This window comes from Pinus tabuliformis, chromosome 2_2, assembly GCF_031772625.1.
Source record: "Pinus tabuliformis cultivar Carrire ecotype Pingquan chromosome 2_2, CPIR1, whole genome shotgun sequence".
In the NCBI taxonomy this organism is placed as follows: domain Eukaryota; kingdom Viridiplantae; phylum Streptophyta; class Pinopsida; order Pinales; family Pinaceae; genus Pinus; species Pinus tabuliformis.
This window is the reverse complement of record NC_142300.1, coordinates 924,284,349-924,304,440: the sequence shown is the minus strand read 5'-3', so window position 1 is coordinate 924,304,440 and position 20,092 is coordinate 924,284,349.

Here is a 20,092-nt window from a genome sequence, read left to right as displayed (position 1 = left end):
GTAAGCATGACATTCACTTGCAAACAGTTAAATCCTTCTTGCACAAATAAAACAAAGATCTTTGATACCAAACTTGATCTGATTAGGAAAATTAGTTTTGTTGTGCTAAAATTCCCTTTCAAAATATATTAAAAGTCTTGAGGATTTATGAAATTATTTGCAAGTTTTAAACATGGGTTTTTGAGTGTTTTTATGTAATTTTTATGTGCAAATTAACATAAACAAATGATTGAACAACAACATATAACAAACATAAACATCACCATAAATAGTATCACAGCAACACATGATGAAGGAGTTCACCCCTCCTGGGCTATGTCTCCTTGGTCCAGCTTCCAATGGCTTGGCCCTCTCTATTATGCTCAAAAGTGTGAATACATCAGTTTACAATGCTTAGAAAATTCTAAAACTTGTTCCAATGGCTCCAAAATACCCTAAAATTCCTGTGTAGCCTCTTTCTGCTCTTGATTTGGTAAAATACTGAAGAAGTTATGGCCTTTCCCAATCTTCTACTAATCACACCGCAAATTCCCCAAAATCTAGCGCCATCCTACAAATTTTTGCCAAAACGAGCTAACGGAGCAACAATTTCACCAAATTTCGGTTGTCGAACACGTTAAATGACCTCTAACGCCTTATATCCAAAAAAAGTGGCCATATGGTGGGTCACATGCCCGGGGCTAAGGCCAATGGCCCAGCCCCACTGGTCAGGCCCCCGCTCCCCCTTCGTTGGTGGTTGCATGCATGTGGTGTGTCCAAGGGTTGGCCCTACCCCTAAATGGCGCACATGTTGAAATTGAATATAAGTCGAAACCCTTTATAGTTAAGACTTATGTGTATGGCGTATTGGCAGAGGCTTTGGATTTGTTGCGTGAGGTCACGGGTTCGACCCTGCTGTTGCTGCTCGGACTTGACCCATAATTTTGGTGGCCCCGAGGCTATCACGTGGCGACCTCTAGATGGGCCACATGTCAACCCATGGTTGGCCACCAATCCAGCCACTAGAAAACACAGAATTTCATCTAATAAGAATGTCCCACTTAGCACAATACCATTCGATGAGCTCGTTGACCAGTCAACTTGCCACATACACTTGCCCAGTCAGCGCCACATCAGCAGTACAGATTGCTGACTAGGCTGTCAATTTTTTTTTTAAATTCGCCTGTTTGGGAAAGTGAACAAAACATGATTCTAGGAGCATACGGTGTCCATTTCACACAAAATGCATTGTGTCAGATTTAGGAAGATGAGCACTACACATTCGTTTAGGTTCCACACTGATTCGTTAATATTGAATTTTGAGCTATTTTTTTGAGCACCTGATCAACAAGAAAAGGTGATTGATAATGCTTATAAACTTAGTCTTACCTCATATATGTGCATTTACTTAGTCGTGAATGTGGAAAATGTAAGGCTCTATAATCATTCCATGTTGGATCATGAAACTTAGAAACAAGTCTTATGTACCATAGAGGACTTAGAACCAAAATCTTAGATAGAGTTGCTAGAAGATAAAGTTTTTTAGAAGAAGTCTGGATAAGGGACTTGGTGTCGGACACCACACAAAATCTTTCGGTCAAAGGCCATTGATGTAAACCTGTCGCCAGAAGTGAGAAACTTGCCATTGAGGCATGCAAGCTTCAAAGTACTGAAAGGGTTGTTCCTAGATCGACTTCTTGGATAATGAGCTGATGTCGACAAGAAGCGATCCATCATAGGAGGGCCTTAATGAATCCCACATCAATGGCACGGAACGGAGCAAATGATTTTAATGGAGGTGAAAACGATCTGGTGATATAAGGTTCAGGGTGGCGGTCATGAAAGAATGGAGCGTAAATGTATTGCAGTGGGTGAGACACAGGTGAATTCTCTGAGCGACTTCTCTTGAACATATCGACGACACTGACATGATGGATCGGTAGCATTAACCACAAATGTGGATGGTTTGATGGAACCATGGTGATGTGACCAGTGAATGGAACAACCCAACTCGACTTGGATGCAGAGTGAAAGTGTCATGTTCAAGAGCGACTTGCTACCAACAAAGTTTCTTCAAGTTTTCTCCCCAATTTTTCCCCAGTCATTGCTGACCAGTACCTTTTTATTTTTGTCAAGCTTGAGGAGGATAACATATGCTTGTTCTATAATTTGCCCTTCGGGCAAACCCATTACTATGCTTTAACGAGCCTAGCGATAGTGAAACTCGTTCTTGTCTGTTATGGACAAGTTTGTCGCTATTAGGTTTTAACGAGTTTAACGACAAAGATAACTCGTTCCTTTTCAATTTTAGAGAGTCTGAAAAGGGACGTAAAGAAAACTCCAAAAATCCTTTTTCGTCATCTAATCCCTTAAGTCCGAAAAAGTATAAAATAATACAGAAGGGATGAATTTTCAGTACTTTTAACGAGCCGAACAAAACAAGCGCTCGATCTTTTTGTGTAATAATCCCTCAGGTCCAAAAAGATTAAAATCTAAAGGAGGGATAGCACTTCCGGTCACTTTAACGAGCTGGAGAGGCCAATGGCTCGGCAATCTTTTCATATTTTATGAGTCAGTTGAAAAGAGCTTAAAGGAGACTCGTCTTTGAGGAACGAGTGATAAATTCGGGTAGCAGCTGATTCCAGGTAAGGTTTGGAATTTTCCAATCACGGCAGTGTTACAAGGATGGCTAACAGGATCACTCTTCGTAGTTGTTCCTCAAAAGGGGTAAACAATCAAGTGGAGGTGAATGATTGGCCAATACAGAGTGGAGGTGATGATGAGAACACGACCAAGGCTTTAAAGGCTGAAGTACTACATTCACAATGGTTATTTACCAGAAATTGGTTCATTTTTTATTTTAAAATGAGCTTAAACGCTGGGGGAAACACTTGCTCATTGCTTATGTTTATTTTTTAACGAGCATGAAGTCCGCGTTAAAATTGCTCGATCCAGTCGTATAATAAGGATGTCTCATATAAAAACGGCATTATTTCAAAGCTTTGCCCCACATCCTTTCTTTATGCAAGTTAGGAAACGACCAATCCTATGAGTTTAAAGGGTTAGAAGGCCTATAAATTTAAAAAATAAATTGTCTCTCTTCGCTTGCATGCCAAAAGGTTTGCATGCCCCCAGGTATAGTGAAATAGAGTTTCAAGGTTACCCCTCAATTTGCAGAAAAAACATTTGTTTTATCGGGAAAGGCCTACCTTTTCAAGTTACCCCTCAATTTGCAAACAAAACATTTGTTTTATCGGGAAAGGCCTACCTTTTTCAGGTTACCAAAGATTGTTCTATTTGTGCCACAAACAAAACACTTCTTCGGTGATGTCTATCGAAATAGACAAAGGTGAGTGGCGCAGACGCCTCCACTCACATAACTTTGACGAGGGAATATTATTCTAGTCTAATCACCTTTTCCAAAACGGACGGGAGTGTCAGATTAGTCAGATATCCTTCGCGGAAACCTACCCTATACCTGAAGTTTTCCTGTCGAAACGGGCCAGGGTGCATGCCCCCTGGGTTTCAGTCATATCCTCCGAATCACTCGCGCTCATCAGGAGGACGGACTGGGGATTGATGAGACATTCCTTGCATGAAAAGACCATTCAGGGATGGTATATGAATGTTTACTATGCGTGAACCGGGGAATGAAAGCTGGTCTACGAGCTTGACCACTCTTCCTTCGTGCGGAAAACACATTACTCTAAAGAGTGAGGAGACAATGGCTCCCATGCAATACATATAGTCTCGTCCAAGGAGTAGATTATAATCCAGGGGTACTTGGAGTACCATTATGTTCATGTGAATGGTTTTCTCTCTCAATGTTATGGGCACATCGGGAAGGATCCCTAACGGTCGACTGGTTCCTTTGTCAAAGCCTGTTAGATTTCTCATTTTAGGCAAAAGCGATGGCGAACCAAGCACTTTCCAAGCAGTTGAGGAAAGGATACTCACAGAAGCGCCCTCATCTATGATGGTACCGGCCATAACCATTCTATATATTTGAACGATGATTCATAATGGTACACTCGCTGGTAAACGGGGTCTGCCTAGTAGATTCCAGTCAAAGGAAACAACCAAGTTGCTTGGAGGAGGGACCGAATAGACGGCCGTGTACGACTCTGACAAACTTCCTTCCTACGGTAAAGGAACGAGTAGACTGCCCCCATGTTCATCAGAGTCTGTGCTTACGAAAAGAATTTGGACGGTGTCATCCTTGTTCTCTTCGGTGACTGTATCATCTGAAGATGGAACCTCTGAAGGCAAGACTGGGTCAACTGCCACCTCGACCTTTTGACTTTCGTCTGGTGTGGATTCAGATGGTTCATCTTCAATGATAGACGCTTTGGCTGACCACAAGGGCATGTTAGCCGAATTTTCAACTAGTGATGGACTGGGCAAGAGTTTCTTATGTCCAGGAGGACGCCGTAATGGTGAAACCGGACGGTCGTCCAAAACTCTTTTAGCCTCATCTAAGAAGGGACAACGGTGGACGGTGTGATCACCTTCACACAATTTACAAGGAAGTTTACATTTTCCTTTTTGTCCAGGGGCTTCACTTTCACTAGTTGACGGTGTATTTTCAACATGATCATCAGAGGTTGACGACACCGGGTTGTGCAAACGAGGAGACCAGTCCCTTAAGATCCGAGGGATGCAAGGACAATCTTGATGATAGTGGTCTCCCCTTTTCACCTTTGGATCCTTCTTCTTCTTCTCTTTCTTCTTCTTTTCCTTCTTCTTCTCAGGTACTTGATTTTTTGCTTTACCAGCTTTATCAAGTGAAGAGGAAGGAGGAGAGGAAGAATTGGATGAAGTAGAGGGTTGGGGGGTAACTCTAGAATCGTTTAGTTGCTGACTCGATTGTTCAGGAACTGCGGTGTTCTGAACGACGGAGGTTGAGAAGAGCCATACGGGCAAGCCAATTGTCAATCCTGGAAGCGACAATGTGGCCATATGGGGTGCACCAACATCTCCCCAAGAGGAGAAGTGATTAGGATTTCCTCCAAGGGGAACTCCTTGGTTGGTGGAATCCATTTTCCTCAACCTAAGACCAACGTAGGAAAGGTGATAATTATTCCGTTCAAAATAAATTTTAGACGCTTTGACACAACTTGTTTTTTCATTTTTTAAGAGTCGAGAAAAAACAAAAGATGACTCTAGTCACCTTCGATTTTTAATGAGCCTGAAGTGATAAGTGCTTAGATGGACCTTTTCCATTAAGGAGTCTGAAAAGGAACGAAAGGGACTGCTCTGGAAATCTAGATAGAGGGATTACCAAACCAATCGCAAAACTGCAGAATACTTTTTACGGTACGGCAGTCAATCTTCCCAAATGCTGTGTTCAGTGCATTGCGATCGATAGGGTGGCAAACACGGCTTCCTATGGATAAAGGATTAAGCCTATTGTGGTCTCCCAAAATATACTCGACGGTACGTGGGAGCACAAGTCCGTACTGGCTCTTATCGTCTCAAAGTGGAGGAATCACCCAACCAACAGTGAAAACAACAGTTACCAGGCTTTACGATGCCAGAATACGTATCTAGCCTAGACTTCTAGATGTTGTGCGTTAGGTTCCAAAGCGTTTTTAGATTCATTAAATTTATTTTATAGTTGATCTTGCTTAAGAAATTTTCCTTTCAGGTTCACCGCGTGATGTAGATGTACAATTCCTAAAATGCAATCTAAGATGATAAACAGTCGTTTAGTCTCTTTTTTGCAATGAAAATCCTAGCTACTAAGGAAAGAGAGATGGCGTTCTTTCAACAAAGAGCAAAGAGCACACACTATATGCACTGTCCTAAATCAAACCAACAAACAGTCTAAATGCAAATGCACATGCATGTATTTGTTTTCAGCCTTCTTAATGTGTAAATGATAAAAAGAAATCTAAGCGAAAATCTGAATTATTTTTCAAAGCGACAATTACTAACAAGTTTCTTTTCAAGACAAAATGAGGACAATGACAACACTTTGCGATTTGGAATTGAAAACTTGCTTTCAACACTAGAAAAACTACTAATTCAGATCAAATACAAGAGTAACAGGGTAATCGACTATCAAGAACAATTAGATTCTCTTCTATGACTAAAAATGACACTTGCAACACTTTCAAATCAAGAAACGACAGTACAATTACGCTACTTCTTTGTAAAGGAGAACTGAAAATGACTCAAAAAATACATAAAAACATTTACAGTTCTTTGCACAATGGAGGCGGAATAACAGCAAGGAAAGGGGTTTCAAACAGAGGTGTACTGACTACAGGTAGCAAAACTCCTGAATAGAGCTGAAAAGAATGAACACAGAAACCAAAATTTAGGAACAAGGCCTTGTCTGATCAGCGCACCTGTAACACTGTGAAACTGAAATTCAACGCACCTACTACACTCGGGAAGTGCGCTGCATTTGAAGTTCACAGAACAGACAGTGCGCTAGACCAGGGACGAGACTTTGATTGGGTTTCGGGTCATAGTTTGCAGTTCAGTTCAGGGATTTAGGCCGAGCAAGTGGTAATCAGTAAATCAATCACAGGCGTAGATCTAAGGAGGTTACTAGAGCCACCACAAGGGCAATTAGAGAGCTTGTAAATCAATTGTTTAATGCATAAACAAAACCCGGAGATTGACTGAAGCAACGTTGATCTACTTTGCACTTGCATAGCAAGTGCAGTTCGAAGGCTAGCTGGCTTGACTTCAGGCTCCTTCTGTAAGTTTATAAAGTAAAAAAATGTAGATGAACAAACAATCTACTCGCTCCCCAGCGGAGTCGCCATTTTGTTATCGGGAATAGTGTCTATGCAGAGCTGCTAATCCCACTAAGGCTGGTAGCTACCTTAGAAACAAACAAACTAAAACTACTTTCATTTTCCTTTATGAGAGATAGATGAGAGAAGGATAAAGGAGACCAACCTCTGTCTTGCGCTTGGTTCCTTGCTTGATTCCTCTCTCTTCTGATAGTCCTTTGCTACTTGCTTTCTTGTGTACCCAGCTTCACAGAGTACCTATACAATCAAAGCAGCATAACACTATACAAGAACATAGATCTATTATCATAAGCAATATAGGATCAGATGTATATTAACCATACAAATGCATAAAACATCATTCACACAAGTGTATGGAGGAAAACTTGAATAGCTTTATTGATAATCAAGAAAGAGCCAAGAGAATTACAACCAATTATTCTGACCCAGGATCATCCTCTCAGCAAGAATCCTTTCTTCACCTCATGAAAAGCTTAGATCACCCAACACTATGATATTACACCAAGAAACCAGTAGCACTTCCTTACAAGATACAAAATTCCAGCCCCTGGATCTCTAGGATGAGGGATCCATATATAAATGTCTGCAAGGGAGGTGAGTCAGCTTTTGAGATTTGATTAGTGTCTTCCCTCTGATAGTTCTTGATTCCACTTGGAGATTGATGATCTCTTACTCATCCCTGGTTGAATTCAAAGAGGCAAGTGTCACAGGAGAAGTTTCTGGGAGATTCCATGCTCCTCCACCTTGCGGATTGACTTTGCCATTTGTCCCTTCTCGCCCATCGCACCCCATAAAAGGGCTTTTTGACATGCAACGCACCTACTGTGTGTATTCAGGTGGGATACAATGCACTTTGCATATGGAGCAGGTGAAATGGTCCAATTTTGACCAGTTCTGAGTGGTTTTTCATGGAGAACTTCTGGGAGAAGCTATAATCAGTTGACCTTATTATTTTAGGGGTTGGAACAACACCTTTAGGGACTTAGGAGCCCTTGGTTTATGGACATTTATGCTTGGGGTTGCAGTGCCCAAAAATGTCTATAACAATACCATTTGCAGCTACTCAGGAAAATTCAGCTTATGTCCAGTTCGAAGCCAATAAGGCAAAAAACTTCATTGAGCACATACAACATATCCGTCAGCAGGTCCATGACATTATGGAGAAATCAAATGCCAAGTACAAGCAACAACATGATCAACATTGGGTGCCACACAAGTTTTAGGTGGGTGATGTTGGAAATAATATTGAGAGGCGGGGGGGTGAATTAGTATTTACAATTCAATAATCTTTCATTTCCGAATCAGATTTATATACGCTACTTCAGTGAAGTGAACTTGTGTGTGCATGCTACTGTGATTAAAGAAACTAGTGTATACCTAGAGAAATTATGATTTAGTCAATTTATCATGTGTTGATCTTTAATCAGTGCGTCAGTATATTATTATACAGTAATTATGTGCAGTAATAACATAATAAACCATCACACGTAAGCAACACACACGAACACCAAGATTTAAGGTGGAAACCCAATGCGGGAGAAAAACCACCTGCTGTTGTTATCTCTGTCTTCTTTTAATATAAATAAATTTTGTTTACAATCTTGTAGTGGTGCAGACTCATACTAGTACGCAAGCACCCACCTGCTGAAGGCTACAACCTTCTCTCGGTTTCCAGCTTCTACTAGAAGGGAGCTACAACCCCCTAGATTTTGTACTAGTCGATATGTTTACTAGTATGTAGGAGCATAAAGAAGGCTACGACCTTCTCTCTTCCTCCAGGGACCACATTTCATCAATTTTTAGACTCGATGCTCCTGGTACACAACAATACAATATGAAGGGCTCGTTTCATCAAATTTTCACATTGGACCCATCAAAAACTTAGAAACAAAAATTGCATCAACCAACAATTAGTTAATCTGAACAGTGAGATCAATGTCACCAGAACACTGTGTTGAACCCAGAAACCTACATCATCATTCAGAACCAGCTACAACCTCAAGAATCATACATCAGAATGTATACGCTACTTTAATGAACCCAACCTACATGTATACGCTACTTCTTGCAACAAAACCTGCGTATACCTCCAAAACTATTGAATCATAAAAATTTATGAATCAAATTTGTACTAACCAGTGATATTCTGAACGTCTAGTGTCAATTGCAGAGATCTAGATAGTCAGTAGCAAAGATAACCCTTCTCACTTAATCAATCAATGAATCAAACACATACTCATGCATTCAGTTTTATTTTTAGATCTAAGAAGACTTCATTGATAGACAACAACAAAAAAATAACATTGATCAGATAGACCAGTCATTTCTGAACAACATGCATTTCTTTTGAATATGCTACTTGTAAGAGTCAAACCTACGTGTATATGCGCCTTTACCAAGGCGAACTAGTGTATAGATATGCAAATATTAACTTACTACTTCGCTGCTATTCCAGACTTCAGACATACCCAGATCATGACATTTAAAAAATAAATACATGCATGAGAAATTAGATCTAGCCCAACTAGTATCAAATCATACAATGTTAAGTCATTTTAGGTCTCATGATCCTGATCCAACATTGTATCCAAGGTGCACAAAATATTTCAGATCATATCATAATCATAGCCCCTGCAACATAAAATATACTTCAGATAGAAGTATTCCTAAGAAACCTTTTCACTTGCACACTTGGCCCTTTGATCTTCTCCTCCTTATATAGCTTTTGGCCTTTCTCAATACCTCGGACCAAAACAACACTTAGAGCCTATGGTATTCTTGGACGGGATCAAATAGTCATTACTCCGCTCAATATTGTGGGCTAATACCATGGTATTGACCCTTGGTATTCTTTAAACTTGAATTTCCTTGATTTTCCAACCTATATGCGCTTTTCCTCTTGTGAAAGTGTGTGCATACGTATACGTTCTTTTTGCTTTGTTAACCTGCGTGTATACGCCACTTTGTCAAGTTGAACCTGCGTATATAGCTTAAACTATCTGAAAACATCATTTTCCTTCAACTTCTTGAATCTGATCAATAGACCTTTGTTCCAACTTCTTGTTCTTATGTGCCAATTCCCTATTATCTCTGAATTGACCTGTTACACTGTGAGTTGTCTTTTATCAAATTTGAGCTGAACTGTGAGTGAGTTTCCATCAAGGAAAACACTTATATCATAATGCCAACAATCTCCCCCTTTGGACTTGATGGCAACCATATTGGTGTTGATTACTGCAAGTTGTAGAAACTTTTAGATATATCAAGCAACACCAAAATACTCTCCCCCTTTGACATCAAGGGCAAAGGGTGGACCAAGATATTCTCCCCCTTTGAGATACACTATGATGTCCATGCTCCCCCTGAGTACATGCAGAGTCTGTAGAGATAATTTTCAAAAGAATAACATGACTCTATAACTCAACAAGTGAGTATGAACTCCCTAAGACCAGTGAATCATACATACAACAATCACCCAACCAACAGTGGATACACCAAATTTGACTCATCCACCTAGCCAAGTGGGGATATACCAATTGTTTATACATGACTGAAATATAACAATTATTACATCATCCTTCCCATGCAAAGTGGGGATACAAAATTACATCATATGTCCAGTAGGACTCATTCAAAAATAGACTATGACAGAAGGAGACATATTACACCCTAAATCTTTTAATGGATATGAATATCTGAAACCATAGTTGAAATTAGCAACCATAATGCTAACAATGCAGAATGTTTGATAAGGCTAATTCTCCCCCTGAACTTGTGCTACCTGTGCATTGTCAATCAAACATTCATCAAGGCATCTTCATCAGATAGATAAAAATCAATAATCAAAGCATATCAATAGACTGTAATCATCATTATCATACTGAGCCATATTAGAGTATGACCCACTATTTTTCTATCAGAAAAACATATACACTACTACAGCCCTAGAAGCTCGCGTATATGCACGACTATCCTTCATGAAACCTGCGTATAGGAACCTTCTGCTAAAAGAAATTTGGATTTAACAGCAAGATGATGTAGAAACTACTCCTAGCTTTTGTCTGAGATATTCAAATGTTTCTCTGGGAAGTGGTTTGGTGAATATATTAGCAAATTTTTCTTTGGAGGGAACATACTCCAATTTAACCTTTTGTTCAAGCACTTGTTCTCGTAGAAAATGGTATTTAATGGGTATGTGCTTGGTCTTTGAGTGCATGACTGGATTTTTCGAAATATTGATGGCACTTGTATTATCACATAGAATGGAGATGGGTGGAGTACATGTGATTTGAATGTCTTGCAATGTTTGCATCATCCAAAGTAGTTGTGTGCAGAAAGATGCAACAACCACATATTCTACTTCAGCTGTAGATAAGGCAATCGAACTTTGTTTCTTGTTGAACCAAGACACTAACCGTGATCCCATATAGAATGCACCTCCACTAGTGCTTTTTCTATCATCAACATTTCCAACCCAATCTGCATCTGTATATGCATGAAGAATAAGATCTGTATCTTTAAGATACCATAGACCAAAGTCTTGAGTTCCTTGAATATATTTGAATATTCTTTTTACTGCCTGAAGATGTGATTCCTTTAGATTTTCTTGGAACCTTCCAACAATTCCTAATGCATGCATGATATCAGGTTTGGTATCGTTAGATAAATCAAACTTAAAATCATAGATTTGTATGCTCGTTGGTTCATTGCAAGTGATTCATCATTAGAACTGAGACTGCATCCTATTACCATTGGAGTACATACTGTTTTAGAATATTTGATTCCATACTTCTTTAGAATTTGCTTGAGATATTTAGTTTGTGAAAGAAAAATACCATCTTTTCTTTGTTGAACTTGCAGACCAAGAAAATATGTAAATTCACCAAGTAAGGACATTTCAAATTCTTGCTGCATAACCGAAGCGATCTTCTAACTCATAGATTGTTCATTTCTACCAAAGATGATATCGTCAACATAAGCAACAATAATTAGTAGTTTATCATTCTTGATTTTGGTGTATAAGTTGTTGTCTGCAGATCCTTTTGTGAACCCTTGTTTTTGTAGATATTTGTCAATGTGATAATACCAAGCCCTTGGAGCTTGTTCCAGTCCATAAAGAGCCTTTTTGAGGTTGCATACAAGTTTTGCATCATTTCCTAGAATGAATCCTTCTGGTTGCTCAATATAAACTTCTTCTTCTAAATATCCATTAAGAAAAGTTGATTTTACATCCATTTGATATACTTTGAATTTTCAAAAACTAGAAAGAGAAAGAAACATTCTTATGGCTTCAAGTTTGGAAACAGGTGCAAAAGTTTCTTCAAAGTCTATACCTTCTTGTTGAGCATACCCTTTATAAACAAGTCTTGCTTTGTTTCTAATAACCTCTCCATTTTCATTCAACTTATTCTTAAATATCCATTTTGTTCCTATAACATTTTTATCATGAGGTCTAGGAACTAATTCCCAAGTATCATTCTTTTCAATTTGGTCAAGTTCTTCATCCATGGCCTTAACCCAACATTCATCTTTGCTAGCTTCATTTACATTCTGTGGTTCTATGGAGGATAGTAATGCTAGATAACTTGAGGTTCCTGTAAGAGTTCTTCTTGTCTATACTCCAAACCCTTTTTCTCCTAGAATTTGAGATTCTGGATGATTCTTTTGAACATACCTGGATGGAGTCTTTCCCCATCTGTTGTATCTTCTTCTGGTGCTTCATTGGTTTCTTCCTCTATATCATTTTGATTTGATACAGGAAAGCATTCTCTGTATTCCTCATTGTCATATTCCTTTGTTGATTTCATTTGTTTTGGATTTCTGCATGCTTCATCAATTACTACATCAATGCATTCAACAATTTTTCGAAGTATTTTATTATAACATTTGTATCCTTTACTTCTGGATGAATAACCAAGAATAATTTCTTCATCTGCTCTAGGTTCAAACTTACCAAGTTTTTCCTCAGTCCTTTTGATGAAAAATTTGCTTCCAAAAACTCTAAAGTGTTTTACAGTAGGAGGCTTACCATACCAAAGTTCATATGGAGTTTGATCGCTATTTATCTGAACATTAGGTTTGTTGAGAATAGTCATGGCAGCAAATGCAACTTCACCCCAGAAGGTGGCAAGAGTTCCAAATTCATCAAGCATAGCTTGAGCCATTTGTTGAATTGTTCTGTTCATTCTTTCCACTACACCATTTTGTTGAGGAGTTATGGCGACTAAGAACTGCCTTTTTTTCCATGTTGTTCAAAAAAATCAAAGAATTCATCTAATATGAATTCTCCCCCTCGATCAGATCTGAGACATTTGATTTTTCGATCTGATTCATTTTCAACTAAAGATTTGAAGGCTTTAAACTTTTCAAATGCTTCATATTTATGCTTTAGTAGACCTATCCAACACATTCTAGAAAAATCATCAATGAATAAAATATTCTTCTCCATGAGGTGACTTTTTCCTTATTGGTCCACATAAATCAGTATGGATGAGTTCAAGAGGCTTACTTGCTGATCCTTCTTTCTCACTGAAATGAACTGTGGTTTGCTTACCGACTTGACATGTTTGCATATGGTATTTTCTAGAATGTTGATGTCTGGAAGATCACGGAATGCCTTAAGCCTGCATGCTTTTATTATTTGAGAAAAGCTTAGATGCCCCAATCTTCTGTGCGATAACCATTTTTCATCTGTTTTTCTTTGATAGCATTGTTTTTGTCCTCCTTTGAGTATGTATAAATTGTTTGGATATCTTGTACCTTTGATTATGGTCTTTCCTATATCAAGCTCACGAACCACACATTCGTTTGATCAAAATATAACTTCATTTCCTTGATGACACATTTGACTGACACTCAACAATTTATGCTTTAAACCATCTACATACATGACATTTCCAGCTTTAACCTTTTCTTTCAAATAAATAGAACCTTTACCTTTAATGATAGCTGGTGTGTCATTTCCAAAGGAGACATTATTTTCCTTTTCCAAAGCATTATATGAATGAATTTTCTCTTTATCACCTGTCATGTGTTTGGAGCATCCGCTATCAATGTACCACTAATTTTCTTGTCCTCTGCAAACAGAGCTATACCACATCTTTTTTATTGAACTTCCTTATTTCTCCATGCCTTTGATTTAATGATAATTGCTCCTTTTGAAGTGTTGACCGAAATTTTCTCCTGCATTCAGATTCTTCATGACCAAAGTTATTACAAAGTGAACATTAAATTTCATCTTCAAGAGGAGAGAAGTTATTATAGGAACTTTTCTTGATCCCTGTTACGCTCCTTTGATTTCGTGCTTCTCTAGTCAAGATAGTTTTGTAAGCAACACATTGAGCAGGCTTATACACAAAGTTATGGCATGAAAATCATTTTCCATTAAAGAAGTTTTTGTGATCATAGAATCTTTTGGCATTGTTTACCTTTTGTTTGATGCTTCTATTGATGTTCATCCTTGGAGTAAATTGAGCATGATTTACCTTATGAGTAATTTTAGGCTTTTGCTGATGATTGACATACTGTTCATTGGTCTTTGCTGCATCAAGATAGCTTCTGGTGGAGGCTGACAGCTTTTGTGATTGGGATGATTCTTTAGTATATCCAAGACCTATTTTTATAAGAGGAGAACGCTAAATCTTGATGATTTCATTTAAATTTTTTGAACCTTTAGCAAATCTAAGATTAAGAGATTTTGTCTTCTCAAGTTATTTTCTTAGATCCACAACTTCACATTCTAGTTTTTCATTGTGCTTTTCTCTTTCAGTGAGTTGATGTGTCAATGTGTCTATGATCATATTCTTTTCTTCCAAACAGATTTTGAGTTTTGTGATTTCTTCAAGAAATTCTTCCTCTTCTAAGGCATCCAAAAAATCATCATTTTCATAAGCCATGAGTAGTTTATAATCTTGTTCAGTTTCATCTTCATCACTATTAGATAATCCATCACTGTCTTCATGAGTATAGTAACTTCTTCTATTAACAACCTGTTTTCTATTGCCTTTTGCAAATTCCTTTCCTTTTTCATGATTATCTTTATGAGGACATTTTGCAGCATAATGGCCAACTCTACCACAAGCAAAGCATTTGAATGGTAGCTTACCTCTGAATCTTTCGGAACCCCATTGAAGTTTCTTGACAAAGTTTACCTCATCTTCTTCTTCTGAAATATATCTTGATTCATTGCGCTCTTCCTTTTCTTTTCCCTTTGTTGAAGCTTTGAAAGCAGCTTCTCTCATATCTGATGGACCTCCTTTCCTCATTTCAAAGGTAGTTAGAATTCCATGAAGTTGAAAAACAGTAATAGATTGAAGATCCTATTTTTATTTTATGGCAGATACTTTTGACTCAAATTTAGAAGACAAAGATCTCAAAATTTTCTCTACTAAAGTAGCCTCCTTTATCTCTTCACCCAAATTCTTCATACAATTAACAATCTCATCTACACATAAAAAGTAACTAGCAATACTTTCATCACTATGCATCTTAAGAGTTTCATACTGAATCCTGAGTGTTTGGAGCTTAGCATGTTTTACCTAGGAGTCTCCTTCGTAGCTCTGAATGATTTTGTCCCATATCTCTTTGGCTGTCTTGAGCTGCATTACTTTGACGAATTTTGATTCTGATAGAATTCCCATTAAAGTAATGACTTCTTTGGCATTGGTTTCATATATCTTCTTACATGTTGTATTTGTAGGTATTGCTGATGGAAATTGATATCTTCCTTCCAAAATTTCCCAAACATCAGCTCCAAGCGACTAAAGATAGGCTCTGGTTCTTATTTTCCAGTATACCAAGTTGTTCCCATTGAAGATTGGTGGTCTGATAGATCCCATACCTTCGTGATTGTTCATCTTGAAAGATCTCCCTTCAAGCGATCAAGCTTCTTCTGAAGGACCTGCTCTAATACCAATTGTTGGAAATAATACTGAGAGGGGGGGTGAATCAGTATTTACAATTCAATAATATTTCATTTCCCAATCAGATTTATATACGCTACTTCAGTGAAGTGAACTTGTGTGTGCATGCTACTGTGATTAAAGAAACTAGCGTATACCCAAAGAACTTATGATTTAGTCAATTTATCATGTGTTGATCTTTAATCAGTGCATCAGTATCTTATTATACAGTAACTATGTGCAGTAATAATGTAATAAACCATCACAAATAAGCAACAGACATGAACACCAATATTTAAGGTGGAAACCTAACGCGGGAGAAAAACCACCTGTTGCTGTCGTTTTTGTCTTCTTTTAAAATAAAGAAAATTTGTTTACAATCTTGTACTGGTGCAAACTCATACCACTATGCAGGCACCCACCTGCGGAAGGCTACAACCTTCTCTCGTTTTCCAGCTTCTACTGGAAGGGAGCTACAAATCCCTAGATTTTGTACTAGTCGATATGTTTATTAGTACATAGGCGCCGACCTACAAAAGGCTACAACCTTCTCTCTTCCTCCAGGGACCACGTTTCATTAATTTTTAGACTGGATGCTTCTGGTACACAAAAATACAATATGAAGGCCTCGTTTCATCAAATTTTCACACTGGACCCATCAGAAACTTAGAAACACAAACTCCATCAAGCAACAATCAGTTAATCTGAGCAGTTAGATCACTGTCACTAGAACACTGTGTTGAACCCAGAAACCTACATCATCATTCAAAACCAATTGCAAACTTAAGAATCATACATGAGAATGTATACGCGACTTTAATGAACCCAACCTGCATGTATATGCCTATTTTAGCACCTAAATCTACCCTAGGCTGAAGGAAGGAAAAATTCAGGGTAACCACAAACCACGCTCAGTCTGGTAGCTAGCCCTAACAGAACAGGAGAGGGCTCTCTCCGAGTCACGCTCAGTGAATAGATAAGCAAAAAATGGTTTGAGATGACTTACAATGAAATATTGATCTTAGGCTAGTAAGTGAATATGGATACAAGAAACAATTTTTATGAATGACCGAGCTTCTGGGATGGTATGGGACCAACGGTCAGCAAAGAACAGAAAATTTAATACAAAGGCATAGATTACTTTGTGAGGCAAGTCAGGCAGAAAGTGTAGCAATTTAGTTTGGAATAACGCGGAACGGAGAGATTTTTGAGGAGTGTGAAAAGGGCATAGGAACATGAATCCTTTTCAACAGAAGAAGAACACTGAACATGAAATTTTCCCATAGGCAGAGCAATAAAATTGAATTCTACCTAATCTCACTCAGAAAATTTCACTGGAAATGAACATGAATTGAATTAGGAAACATAACGAAATACATATGAAAACATAAGAGACACGTTTGCTACACTCACAACCACAAGAATATCATGAAACAGAGTCGCTGCCTTTCATTAATTCTCTGTCAAAAATACATAGTGAAGAAACAAAGTTTCTTTCCCACAGTCTCCCAGAAGTTACAAACTAACCAACCCTTTGCAAATAGCTTGCATACAATATATATAATGTGTAAGGAAGAGATAAAACTCCCAAGGGTTGGGGAGTTACTCGAATCATTACAAAATGGAGATGAAGAGCCAACCATCAGCTACAGGTGCAGCGCTACAAACATGAAATTTGGCTTGGGTGACCGTTTGCCTTCCTTTACCACTTGGATAGAAGCCAATCTAGAGAAAAAATACTTTAAATGCCGCCTTTGGTGCCAAAAAACTGAAGTGTAGATGAGCGGGCCCACTTGGAGAAGTCGTGAACCGAAATTTCACGAAACAGAAGCAAATTTGGCAATTTTTCCTCTTTGCGTCGTGCCATTTTCTCTGTGCGCTATGCTACTTTGGGGCCTGTTTTGGGGAACTTGCACGTGTCCAAAATGTGCCCAAGTGGGCTTGTTGGAAATCCTATCCTGTCTACTTTCTAACCACACTAGAATTTTTGAATTTGGTGCTCATTTACCCCTTCAAATCTCCATTCTCCCAAGACTTCTTCCTGTGTGTCAAAAAAGGGGCAGAGAGGCCATTTTTGGGTGTTTTTTGACCTTTTGGAGACTCATATCTTGCCAAAATTTCTTGTCCGGGCACCAGTAGTCGTGATTTTCCATGCTGAATCCAAAAATGCAAACCATTCCTCATTTGGAGCTCTAGATTTTTAGCGCCGCGCCAGTGGCACGACGCACAGGGAGAAAAATCCTGTGTTTTGCCCAAAAATTTGTCATGTGACCAAAAATTCCCAAAATTTCTTGAAATTTGGGCCGGAGGTTCCTTATGGGGTGTTATGATGGGCCAAGGAAGCCTCAGCCAAGATTCGAAGCTGATCTTGCTCTTTTGCCTCTTTTGCTTTTCTTGTTGCTTTCCTCAATTTCGCCTTCAAGCTCCTTATCTGGGCCCTTGCACTCATATTTCGTGTCCTGTAAAAATAAGCCATGTGTCTCAGCAAGGCAAGGTCCTGATCGGCCTTGTCTAGCAGCTACTCCAAGTGCATGTTCACGCTCTCGAGATAGGCCTCCCGATCCTCATTGATTTCTTGCTCCAATGATGTGAGCTCAACTCTTCTCCTTTGAGCAGCTTGGCGATGCTCACGAATGTTTTGCAGCTCCATAATCACCTGCTGATCCTCAAGCTGCTTGTTTCTCTGCTCCAGGTACTTCATGTTCCACTTGGCCCTCTCCAAGTCAAGGGATAAGGCCTCAATCACTGATTGCTGCTCCTAGATGATCTCTGTAAGCTCTGCATTTGTTGGTTCTGTATTTGTCTCATCATCATGGAGGAGAACGAATTCGGTCTCTCGTTCACTTGATGGCCCTTCCTCCTGCACTGGCTCCTTACCTTTGCCCTGCTCATGTGATGCCGATGTCGGAAGCGAGGCCCCTTCCACCCCGGGTGGAGATAACACTCGCTTTGCTGCTGCAAACAAAGGTCTACTGCCTTTCTGATAGGTGATGTATACTGGCATAGTAGCAGTCTCATGTCACTCATACTGATGAGATGGGCCACCTATCTCATGCTCTGCCTCTGATACTACCTGTGGAGCGCTGAAGAAGTCACAGGAGATGAAGTCCTCCCAAGAAATACCTTGCAATCCCAACTGATGATCCACCAAAATCCGGATAAGAGAAAAGTGATAAACACTGTTGAGCTGCTGCTAAGGGGTCTTATGCTGCATGAAATTTTTCATCCTCTCTATGTTCCCGCAAATGAAAAATGGGAGGTTCATCATCCGCACCCTGCTAAAGTGCATGAGAAACCTGATATGATAGGCATAAAGGAGAGAAAACCTCCCCTCACAACTGAAGTACTTCATGATCAATTTCATGAGCGGAGCATACTCATCTCTCAAAAATCTGAACGGGAAGACTCTTGTAAGCTGACTCAAACAACTGGCCTTAATGTAAGGCTCATAATGATGCCTCTCCACCTTCTTCTTCTTATGCCACTGTTCTCCAACATTTGGTATGCTTGTTGCCACTGATATGGCTTCGGGTGTCAATGTGAAAGTGACCCCAGCCAAGATAGACTGACCTCCATGTAGGTGAAGTGCAAAAAGACAGGCCAACTCATGATGAACTCTGACATTTGCCACCCTTTGACAAAATTCAAGACATGCTAAATGCTGGAAACATGACATAGCAAGAGGGCATGCCTGCAACTTGGTGAGGGTGTTTGGCTCATCTCTAACATGTTTGCCACTCCGGTGATGTCTCTTGGGGGCCTGTTCTCCTGAAGCTGTATCACTGTGGGTTTCCTCCTCATACTCTGATGAAACCTCGGATGCCATGACTGCTGTTTTATAAACTGAATTTAGGCTGCCCCTTTGATGATGATGAAAGCTAGGTTGTTTTGATAATCTGCCACCAAGGGGACAATGAAACAAGGGAGTATTAGGAGGGGGATAATATAATGGGAATAGGGGTTATAGGAGAATTTTGTTTAGGGATAGGTAGGGGGCTTTGGGGTATTTTGATAGGGTAGGGTTTGGGATGTTATGTTGACCAAATAGTGGAGGGATAGGTGAGAGGGTTTGGTAGTAATTTAGGGCAGGGATATTAGGAAAAATGAGAAAGGGAGGATAGGAAAAATGGTAGGTGAGGGGAAAATGATGGGTGGAATGGAACCTTGGCACTAACAACCCACTTTAGCAACCCTAGCCATCATGGTTTTTTGGTGATTTCTTATGGTTGATTTTATTGAATTTGGTTGCATTCAAACATCACTATAAACCACCATATCATTTATAAAACTTGATGAACCAATGATGTCAAAGAGCCTACCTCTTAATTTGATGGGCTTCACAAAAATTTGGAGGTGATTTGGCCTTGTTTCGGCCCTTGGTCTGTGTGCGTTGTGCGCAAAACCCAGTGCACCGCGCCTGTGGAAAATTTGAACTGCGGGCAG